Source organism: Drosophila arizonae, chromosome 5 (assembly GCF_054131065.1).
Source record: "Drosophila arizonae isolate 15081-1271.41 chromosome 5, UAZ_ARI_1.0, whole genome shotgun sequence".
In the NCBI taxonomy this organism is placed as follows: domain Eukaryota; kingdom Metazoa; phylum Arthropoda; class Insecta; order Diptera; family Drosophilidae; genus Drosophila; species Drosophila arizonae.
In genome coordinates, this window is record NC_142925.1 from 22,109,642 (window position 1) to 22,120,000 (window position 10,359).

Here is a 10,359-nt window from a genome sequence, read left to right on the forward strand (position 1 = left end):
GCATATATTTAACTCGCGCTGCGTGTGTTTTAGCTCCCCTGCTTCCTCTTCCGCTTGGCCAACTCTGCTCATCATATCACATTGCCTGCCCACTGATTGGTCTGTCTCTCTTTCTCTCTCTCTCTCTCTCTCTCTCTCTCTCTCTCTGCCCCTGTGTGTTTCTGTTTTTGTGTGTGATGCATCATTTTGGCCTAATCAGGCCGCAAATCGTTGGCATTAAAGCCTGGCCGTAAGCTATGTTAGCTTTTGAAATGCTGGCTGCCCACTTGTGGCCAATTCTATGATATTTAACTTGCGCATATTTGCATTGCTTTTCATTTCCTCGCACAGTGCATCATCATGTACTCCATATGCTCGAGGGCATTATACAGATTATTGAGATAAGCGTACATTTATTATATCATATATATACAGATATATAGTATATATACTGCATCGAGCATTTGTGACTAATTTGATTGCTTATATATTAACAGGTCGCCTCGACTTTGACTAAAACTAATTAATTGCAGCTGTCAACATTTTAGCACGGGGCGTGGCAAATCGAACTAAATTGCTGTTGACATCGTTTATTGATTTGTATAAAATTAATATTTGCACATACATTTATACCAATGGTGGGCGTAGCAAAAAGAAAATCTGACAGCTTGTGCATTCGGTAAAATTATTACTTGATTGTTATAAAACTACATATATATGTATATATTATTTTATATATATCTGAAAGTAATTTTACAGTAATTTAATAGAAATGCAATATTGGTTCTTAAAAATTATTTAAAGTCTTATAAATAAAATAAATAAGTAATATATATATTTATTGATTGATGTAGTCAAATAAATATTAAATTTCTTGATTTATTAAGTAAACAATTTTCTATGAAGTTTTATCAAATTTGAATTTTTTATACCAACAAAGTTTACCCATTTTAAAAGTTATTTCAATTTTATTCAACATAATTTGATTAGTTATGAAATATTTTCCCCACTGCACTTTCACTTGTTGGTTTGCCCCATCATAATTCATGGTATAGCGAAAGTCCATAGAATGTTTCACTTGTCAAACAAAGAAGAAGAAAAACAAAAGATGAAAAACACTGCTTTATAAATAGACGACAACAAATACAATGTTGGGGAAGCTGAACTAATCAAACTGAAAGAAAGGCAACAGATGCCCGAACACACAGCACACAACACACAACACTCGAGACGAGACAACTTGACTAGAAGACTTTACTTAGCGTCAAGTATTAATACGCTTTCATTAAAAAATTGAATGCTCGATTAGTCAGACACTGAGGCCCAAGTCAAAATGCGCACCTTTGACACGTGTGACCCACACAAAAAGAGAGAGAGGGGGGGAGAGAAAAAATGTACAAAATCAACAACAACAACAATACAGAATAAACGAAAAACTCAGGCGGACGTGTGCCGTCAAGTGTGGAAAATTCGCCTTTTGACAAATGTGGGCTTTGGAAAAGTAAATAAATAAAAAAAAATAAATGTATGTATATACATATAGTATACAAAAAATACAAGAGGAAAACAAGCCTCCAGATACAAATGCACATTTGTAAGTTTTCTGTTTGCTCAGTGGACAATTCAATCGACGATGCGTAAAAGCCAATGATGAAAATATATATAGATACGCATACATACATACGTATTTATAAATAGATGTGTGTATGTATATGGAAAAGCTGTAAAGAAAGTCTGTTCCTTTGGGCGATATGCTGTGTCTTTGCATTGATGCTTGTTGCTCTTGTTGTATTGATGCATGTTAGAAATTTATGACCGCAAGCGTTGCTCTTTAATTACGAATGACACAGAATTCATTTCGAGTGTCTCAATTTTGACATTATTAATGTTTGCCATGCCACCCAATATGCCAGCCAGCTGCCAGAGACCGAACTGTGGCCAACTGTGGGCATGGCTATGGATGTGGGTAGGGGTACGGGGTACGGGGTATGGGGCAGAGTGTGGCAGCAGGGCTTGAAGCTCGAAGCCGGTTTTGCCTGCCACACGCTCAGGCCATACAAATCACAGTTTTGCAATGCTCGCATTGCCGCGCCTGATGTACGATTTTGGCTTAATCTTTGTGGAGCATGAGCGTCTCTCTCTCTCTCTCTGCGTGTGTGTGTGTGCATATGTGTCTGTGGCACGTTCAAGATTTGCAGTTATAGATACGAGTGCGCCACGCACCGCACAAGTGCACAAGGGAGTCGCGCTGCTTGCCTCGAAAAGTGCAAAGCCAAAAAAATAAACGACACTGCAAAAATCAAATCAAGTTTAGCCTAGAGTCGGGGTACGTGTCGCCCCGCCCGGCGCGTTACTGAAAACCATAAACCGTTTCAATATTGAACAAGCAGCGGGACAGCACCAAAGATACTACATCGAATCGCTTCGCATTGAGAATCGCAACGCAAAGCCGCATGGCCAACTAACTGGAACACAGCAGGATGACAATTCCATTGAGCCGCAGCCACAAGCTGAGCAGTTTGTCGGAGCCAGCCAGCAGAAGGCGTGGCGAGGGGGCGCCAGATGGGCAACACTCTGCATCGACGGCGACATTGAGTTAACGTCAACAGTGCAACAAAAAAGACGACAAAATCTAAAATCATAGTGCAAAGCCAAAGTCGTTACACTATGAGTATACCCCGTTTAGCCAAGGTAAGTATCAAAGCATCGTTTATAAAAAAAGAGAAAAAAAAAATACTCTGAGTTATCTTTTATCTATTTTAAACATTTCTTATTTTAAATTAAAGAACATATTTTATATGTTTACATATGTGAATATTTCAAGCATAAAATATTTTAAGGAACTGCAAAGACTCATATTTATAATTTATTTCATCTTCATAATAATGGTTATATACATATGTAAATTTCAAGTGCTAAAAAATTAATGTAAAATTTGTAATAAATTTTTACGTATCTAACTTAGTATACCACACTACATACAAACGCCCTTTAGCGCTGATCTTTAATAGAGTATCTAGGACATATAGTCCCTTGCCAGCAGCAAAAAATATATCTCGCCCTGCTTGGGTTAAAAATCGCTTTACACTGCCTTTACTCGCTGCATATTTATGTGCCTGCAGTCGCAAGAAAATTTATGTCTTAGAAGTGCAAAATATATAACACAAAACACGCGCCTTAAAGGCCAGCAAAAAAAAAAAAAAAAAAAAAAAGATTAAGTAAATAAAAAATAAAAGCACGAAAGAAGAAGTTCCCTCTGCGAAAAAAAAAGAACATGGCTATGAATAGAGCATTTAGTCGCAGCGACAAATGGCCAAGTTTGCATAGAAGGAAATTAAGACTTCCCCCAGAGTCGAGAAATTCGTAGTCTTTGAGCACCTATACAATGTGTGTGGTGCGTGCGATGTGCATGTGTGCGTGTGTGTTGTGGGCCACAAAAGCGTTTGATCATAGCCGGCAACCCAACGCCACACACACGGATATTTTCCAATGGCTGGCAAATAGAGTGAGTGAGAGAGAGAGAGAAGGGAAGAGAGCCCAAAGTAGTTGGACAAGTAATTTTTCTCAAGTAATTGATACTCTGCCGCATCGCATCCCATCGAGTTGCTCTAGCTGTCCAGCCAGCCATTCATCCAGCCATTCAGTCAGTCAGCCATTCAGTCAGTCAGTCAGTCAGACAATGAGTGAGTCGAGTGAATCGGTTACAGCCAGCTGTCTGCTTGGTCGGTCTGTCATCTGCGTCCGCTGTGTCCGTTACCGCCTGACAGTCTGCTGCTGCATATTAATGACTTTCTTTAATGCCTTTTCCTCATTTATTTTACACACGGACACTTTTCAGCGCCCGCTGTGGGCATAACTACTAGATAGTGAACTTGGCAACTAGATCTGACAAGGATCTGAGGAAAGCGCTGCAAATTGAGTTCTACTCAGCTATTAAACGATTCATTATCAAGGAACCTTTGCATGCTTAAACTATATAGGATATTTCAAAACCTTGATATTATTTAGTCAATCAAACTGACTTTCGTCAAGTATCTATTCAAAATGTGGCCAAATATTTAAATGGAATACCTAAAATAATTTTGATTTTCATATTATTAAATTTGTTTCAAAAACAATATATAACTTTTTAAAAATATTTATATTTATACTTAAATATAAATAAATAAAAAAAATTAATATCGTTATATTTTACAGGAGTACATTTTTTTTTTTTTTTTTTTTCAAACACATAATATTTAATTACCTAAATAAATATACAAAAAAAAATACATAATAATAATACAATAATATATAATATATAACATACTTATATATTTAATATTATTAAAATTTATTTAAATAAAATAAATATAATAATAATTATAAATAAATATAAATTAGATCTTTAAATATATACATTTTAGATTTATAATAAAATAAACAAAAATTAGACAGATTGAACATAATCAAAATTTGATAATGATTTATTAAACTATAAATTAGTTTCATTTCGGCAATTAAACTTTTGGTAACGATGACATAAATTGGAATTGCAAATTGTGTAAAAATACATTTAAAATTGTTATAAAAAGTATTAAAGTCAAGTTGAAGATAAGAAAAAAAGGTAAAATGTATAAATTATCTGAGCGCGGTTATAACAATAAATGTTAATATCCAATCAAAATTTCATTTGACAACTAATTCTTTAAGCAAAAGGCTCAATTCAAGAAGCAGCTCCCAAAGTCGAAGAGACCATAGATTTGACTTATCAAATTTGCATATATAGAGTATAACCAGTTCGTTGTCTTTGCAGTGCTGAAGCTCACGCGTGATTTTGTTGCTTTACTTATTTTTAAGCAATGCCGTGTCGGCAATTTGGCGTTTGGCTTTTGAAAATGGGCGGCCCGCGCGGGCCCACCCAGACCCGAGAGCCCCGTGCCACTCTCCTGACTGTCACACACACACACACTCGCACACACTCTGTTCATTCTTCATAGAGTACCATACTTCTGGCTGCATCCGAGGCAATTGCACTTAAACTTTACGCAACCGCCGACGTCGCACGGCCACAGCAAATTGAGTTAGTATAATTAAATATGACATTGGCAAGCGTATATCCGGCAGTGTGTGGGTTGCTTGCCCGCCCTGACAATTGAAATGAAGTGTTGACGCCCTCCCTCTGCCCCTCTCGCTCTCCCTCCTACTCACTCCTTCTCTCTCTGTGTGCAGTCGAGACAGTCTAGCGCACTGAGGCGACAAATGCTCGTATCATATGCATATCATGTCAGTGCGACCGCCGCACGTAATGAGCGGGTGCCCAGAGCCAGAGCCAGAGCCAGATCCAGATCCAGATCCATCTCATAAACGCTTGACTACCGACACAGCCAGTTTTCAATTAATGCATCCATCCCGTCACTCACTTAGTCAGTCAGTCAGCTGCATTCTATATGTGTGTATGTATATATGTTAATCTAAAGTGTGGCATATACCATAGAAGCATAGATGCTGCCTGACTGCCTGGCTGCATTGTAGGATTCCAAATTCATGCGTAACTAAATCAAAATTCAACAACAACAATATCAACAGCCAGAGACAACCCCAACTGGTAAATGCGTGAGGCAATGTGCTTATGAAATTGCCGTACAATTTGCGTGTGGCATATGCGACAAAGCGTAAGCGTAGAGTAAGGGTATTCACTTCAGAAAATTATTGCAAATCGAACAATTTTCTAAATTTAAAATGACGCATTACGACAGTTGTTTAAAAAAGACCTCAAAGTATATTATTTATTATATTTTGAAAACTGAAAAGATTTATAGATGATGCTACGACGGCATGGAAGGTTGAGCCGAATAAGATAAATTGATCGCTTATCAGAAGGATCATAAGAAAGTTTGGCGCAAGTGTAAAAATGCTTTGAGAGGGACAAGATGGAAATCAATAAACTAGAAATTATTAATTTGCAAAAAAAAAAAAAAATAATAATAATAAATAATAAAAATAAATCATAAATAAATACAAACAAAGACAATTTTGTATCAGAAGAATAAAAATATAAGCATTATTATTTTATATATTAATATTATTAGAATTATATCTAACAACATAACGCCCCCATAAGCTCTCTGGGGATGTCAATTAGTCAAAAAATAGGATATATGAACCTATAGTTTTATTTTGTGTTATTTTAATTTATTATTCATAAGGTGAAGAGTCAAAAAAAATAAAAATAAATATAGATTTAATGTATATTTTATATGCGATATTTAACATTCAACTCGGTGGTTAACCGCAGCCTATAGAAAAGCTCAACAAGTCGCGCAGAAGTGCCCAATATTCCTCTACAGTGAATGCCCCTATTGCCCGCGGCAAGGCGCTCAATTGCACGCACTACAGCAGCAACAAGAGCACCAACCAGCAGCAACAGCAACAACAACAACAACAAGAGCCGCAGCAGCGGCAACAACAATATCAACAGCCATTGCTAGCGGCAACGAGTGAGCAACAGCAGCATCCGCATCAGCAGCAGCAGGAGCAGGAGTAAAAGCAATACTCTTACAATTTGCACGCATTTTTCAGTGAGAATTTGGCCGCAGTTGCCGCTAATGCAGCGCGTTGCATATGCTCCATTGCAGCCAAGCGCCAAAAGGGAGTGTCAACGCCGCAGCAACATTGCCATTGCCATCACCAGCAGCAGCAGCAGCAGCAGCGGCAGCAACATCAACAGCAGCAGCAATAGCGGCGATGGAGTGAATCCCAGAATATAGAATGAAGAATGGAATGAAGCAGAGGATGGAGCTGGCTAGTGGGGTCGATTGGGCAACAACAACAAGGATGCTGACGCCGGCGGCTGTGAAAAGTTTCGCTCTGCCGGGGCGACAGCTGTGAAATATGCCGTCAGGCATTTGAATTTCGCATAATGCACGCCCGTCTGCCAAGTGGCCCATGCACAGTGGGCCTAACTCATGTGTGCACAAGTAAAGAGATGCCAAAATATGGCAAAAGGTAAATATGGAAAGAATATCAACTGAAAATCAGATTTGTAATCGATTATTGAATCACATGATTAATTTAAGCTACACGATAATTAATTTCCATTAATCGGCGAAAAATAATCGATTTAGATATTATTATATTATATATATAATATATCGAAGTGAAATAATCGATTATTGTGCATCACACAATTAATCATGCCATCACTAAATAAGATTGGAAAAGTCCTCTTCATTTTCTTGTTGCTCTTTCTTTCTCTCCCGCTCATTCTCTCTCTTCTCATCTATTTTCTTCTCTTATTTTCTCTACTCTTCTAAATATCGAATGACTCAAAGTTCCACAGGGTCATGTAGATTGGGACATTGGTTTTCCAATATAGAAATATTATTGAAATTTCTTCATTTCCTACTTTGGCGATACATTACAATTCTTTATTTCCATTGACTCTTGTCTTGTCAATCACTTAAAGTTATTTATCTAAAGCAAGACAGAGACAAATGGAAAATATTTGACTTTTCCTACACTCACAGCTTGAGACCCTCGCTCTAGATGCGGCATCTTTCAAGTTAACTCTCTTGTGAGATATCTCTTTCTCATCAAATTATGTATATATAATTCAACATATAATTTGACTAATTAGTTTTCCTATTATGCACTTGCACCACTGTGCAGGGCTGTTGTCGCCGCCAACGAAGCTGTTGCCTGATTTGTATGCAATCATATTTTGGGTGCCAAAAGTCTGGGCTATAGCCGAGTCTGGCCTCCGCTGACGCTGTGCCGCTCGACTTGATGATACTGTTGGATTACATTTAGGATTGTTTATGTTGTCATCTCCTTCGCTATTGTTGAGGCTGGCTGCGCGAACATGCGCGCATGATATACGATGGCGACAACCGCCACGGCGACAATGATAATGATAATGATGATGATGATAATGCAGCTGCCGTTGTTGCTGCTGCCATTTATGCTGCTTCTGTTACTACCCACATGCAGCAGCGCGGCAATAGGAAGCCGACACATTTGGAAAATGGACCAATTTGCAACTGTGCAACGGCTACCGTCAGCAGCAGCAGCCGCATTCACGTAGGCGCAGTTGCATTTGCTGTTGATCAACAGCGTTGCAATTGCAATTGCAGTTGCTGTTGCTGTTGCTGTTGCCAATTGTTATTCATAAATGCAATTCAATTTGAAAATTGCTTTAATTCAACTCAGTTTTCGTCACCTTCGCGAAATTGCAACAGCATCTTCCTAGCCGCAAATGATCAGATTATTATATAGATAACTAATATTTGCTGATTTTTTCTATACCCTGAACTCATTGAAAATGGGAAATCAGGGTATAATGGTTTGATGTAATGATTAATGATTTTGTGTTTTCAGCCGTATTTGAACACTCTTAGACCTAGACGTTTATACTTCAGATTTACTGTGTATATACAGTTGATCGATACGATCTTCTAATTTACAGATTTTTGATACCACGCCCCCTTTTGCCGCCAATTTGTAAAAAACGTATTTCAAGTACTAGAGAATTGTGCTTTGGAATGTACACACTCTCTAGCCATATGATCATAAAGATAATCCTACTACAAGAGAAACTATTCAACAAATAAATTCTCATAATATTGCCCACACTGCGCAGTCAGCGCAGAGCAGCGTGCATGTGGATGCGTGTTTATGCATGTGCCCATAAAAGAAGTGCAGAATGAGTAGAATATCAGCTTAGAGGGTTCAGAGTATCTCCAAGTCGAGCAGTCTTGCTTATTATTATCATTAATATCATTATGATGTAAGCAAGGAAGATACCCTGAGCCCAGAGACCCCAAAGAGCCGATATTCCAGTTATTCTATAATTCTACGATACATATAGAAGTATATACACGCAATACAAACGGCTAGTATCTGAAATAAGTTTTTTTTTATAAAAATTTGGGGCGAAGGGTGCGTAGTATTGAAAATATATATTCTCATCAATTGCGTCTACAAAGTAAAAGTGAATTCTCTCGGTTGAATAGTATTCAAATTACGCTTAAAGACTGAAATCAATTTATCGTAATCGAATATGGGTGAGTTATCGAAAAAAATATATAAAATATATAAATATGATAAACTTGTGCTGCGTATGGTAAACACGAGTACACATGTGAAATTTGTCATCTTTTTTTTTTTTTTTTTTTTTTTTTTTTTTTTTTTTTAGTTTCCCTCTATTTTAAATGGGTTTAGGGTATAAAAGCGATAAACATTTTTAGTCAAATTAAATGCATTAATTTGTGTTTAACAAAAGCTGCGTCGCCCTCGTCGCACTGGGCCAACGCATCGGCCCATTTTCAGTTGCTTCTTTTCACAGGTTTTCTGATTTAAACGTATCCGTTGCGTTTCATCTATATCTGTGGCCGTATCCGTTGCTGTAACTGTATCTGTACCAATTACAGCTCAGCGCATTCGGACAATCTGCATAAACGCACAAAACGACAAACAGAAGAAGAAAATGAAAAAAAAAAAAACTGAAATGTGGAAAACAAAAAAATTATTTTTCAATTTCACGCTTCAAATCATTTACTAATTAGATTTGCATATAATTTTTGGCAACCCGCATGACTTTCACACACACACACGTACACGCTCTCGCACCCGCACTGAGTAAAAGTTGGAAACTTCACGCACTCGCTGACTGTGCACAAAAATGTTCGTTGGCCAGTCCAAGTGCAGTCAAAATGTTGTTGAAAGTTTTTCCACACTAAATGTCTGCCCTACCGTTAGCTGACCTCTATATAGATATACACAGATATATTGGAAGATTGTACAGTAGCAGCCAAAGCACACACAAACTAATTATTCAACAATTTAGCAAAGCTCATCATAATTTGCATTCGGATTTGATCAAAGTTAAAGACCTATTGTAACCAGGGCTGGAGAACGTCAATTTTGATATATAAAGAAATATATATTGTCGAGATCAAATATATTATTCTTGAATCACATATATAATTAACGTAATAAATTGTTATCCAGAATTGAATTTTCTTCTAGATTTTGTAACAGATCGAAGTTCCATGTCATATATGATTTATCCTAGCTCATTTATTGCTTATACATTTTACTCATGTCAAGTAACTAGAATTGAGAAGATATTTCCACTTTTCTTCTAAATCTTATTCAAAATCGATTCAATCGAATAGTTTTCAATATTTACAAATGCAATATATTTGAGTGCTGCCAGCCCTGGTCTGTCAAGTGAGTAAGCAACATTTTGAGCCAATTTAATCAAAGCCAAATGACAGAAGACGGCGCAAGAAAGAAAGGCAGGACACTGAGCGAAAAATCAAGAAAGCAGCAGATAAAGCGACTGCAGCTAAAGCAGGAGATGGCGACCAGCTGGGTGAGTCCGGGGGATGGATCGGT

At 37.4% G+C, this 10,359-nt stretch overlaps 1 long non-coding RNA gene across 1 annotated transcript in view; it reads left to right on the forward strand.

The window, feature by feature from the left end:
• Window positions 1-9,933: 9,933 nt before the first annotated feature.
• LOC149268780 (uncharacterized) overlaps window positions 9,934-10,359 on the forward strand; it is a 1,054-nt gene continuing 628 nt past the window's right edge. Inside the window, exons 1-2 of the long non-coding RNA XR_016270678.1 lie at window positions 9,934-10,182; window positions 10,239-10,359. The exon at window positions 10,239-10,359 is cut by the window's right edge and continues 628 nt beyond it. This is a non-coding gene — a long non-coding RNA (uncharacterized LOC149268780). The remainder of the gene's footprint in view (window positions 10,183-10,238) is intronic.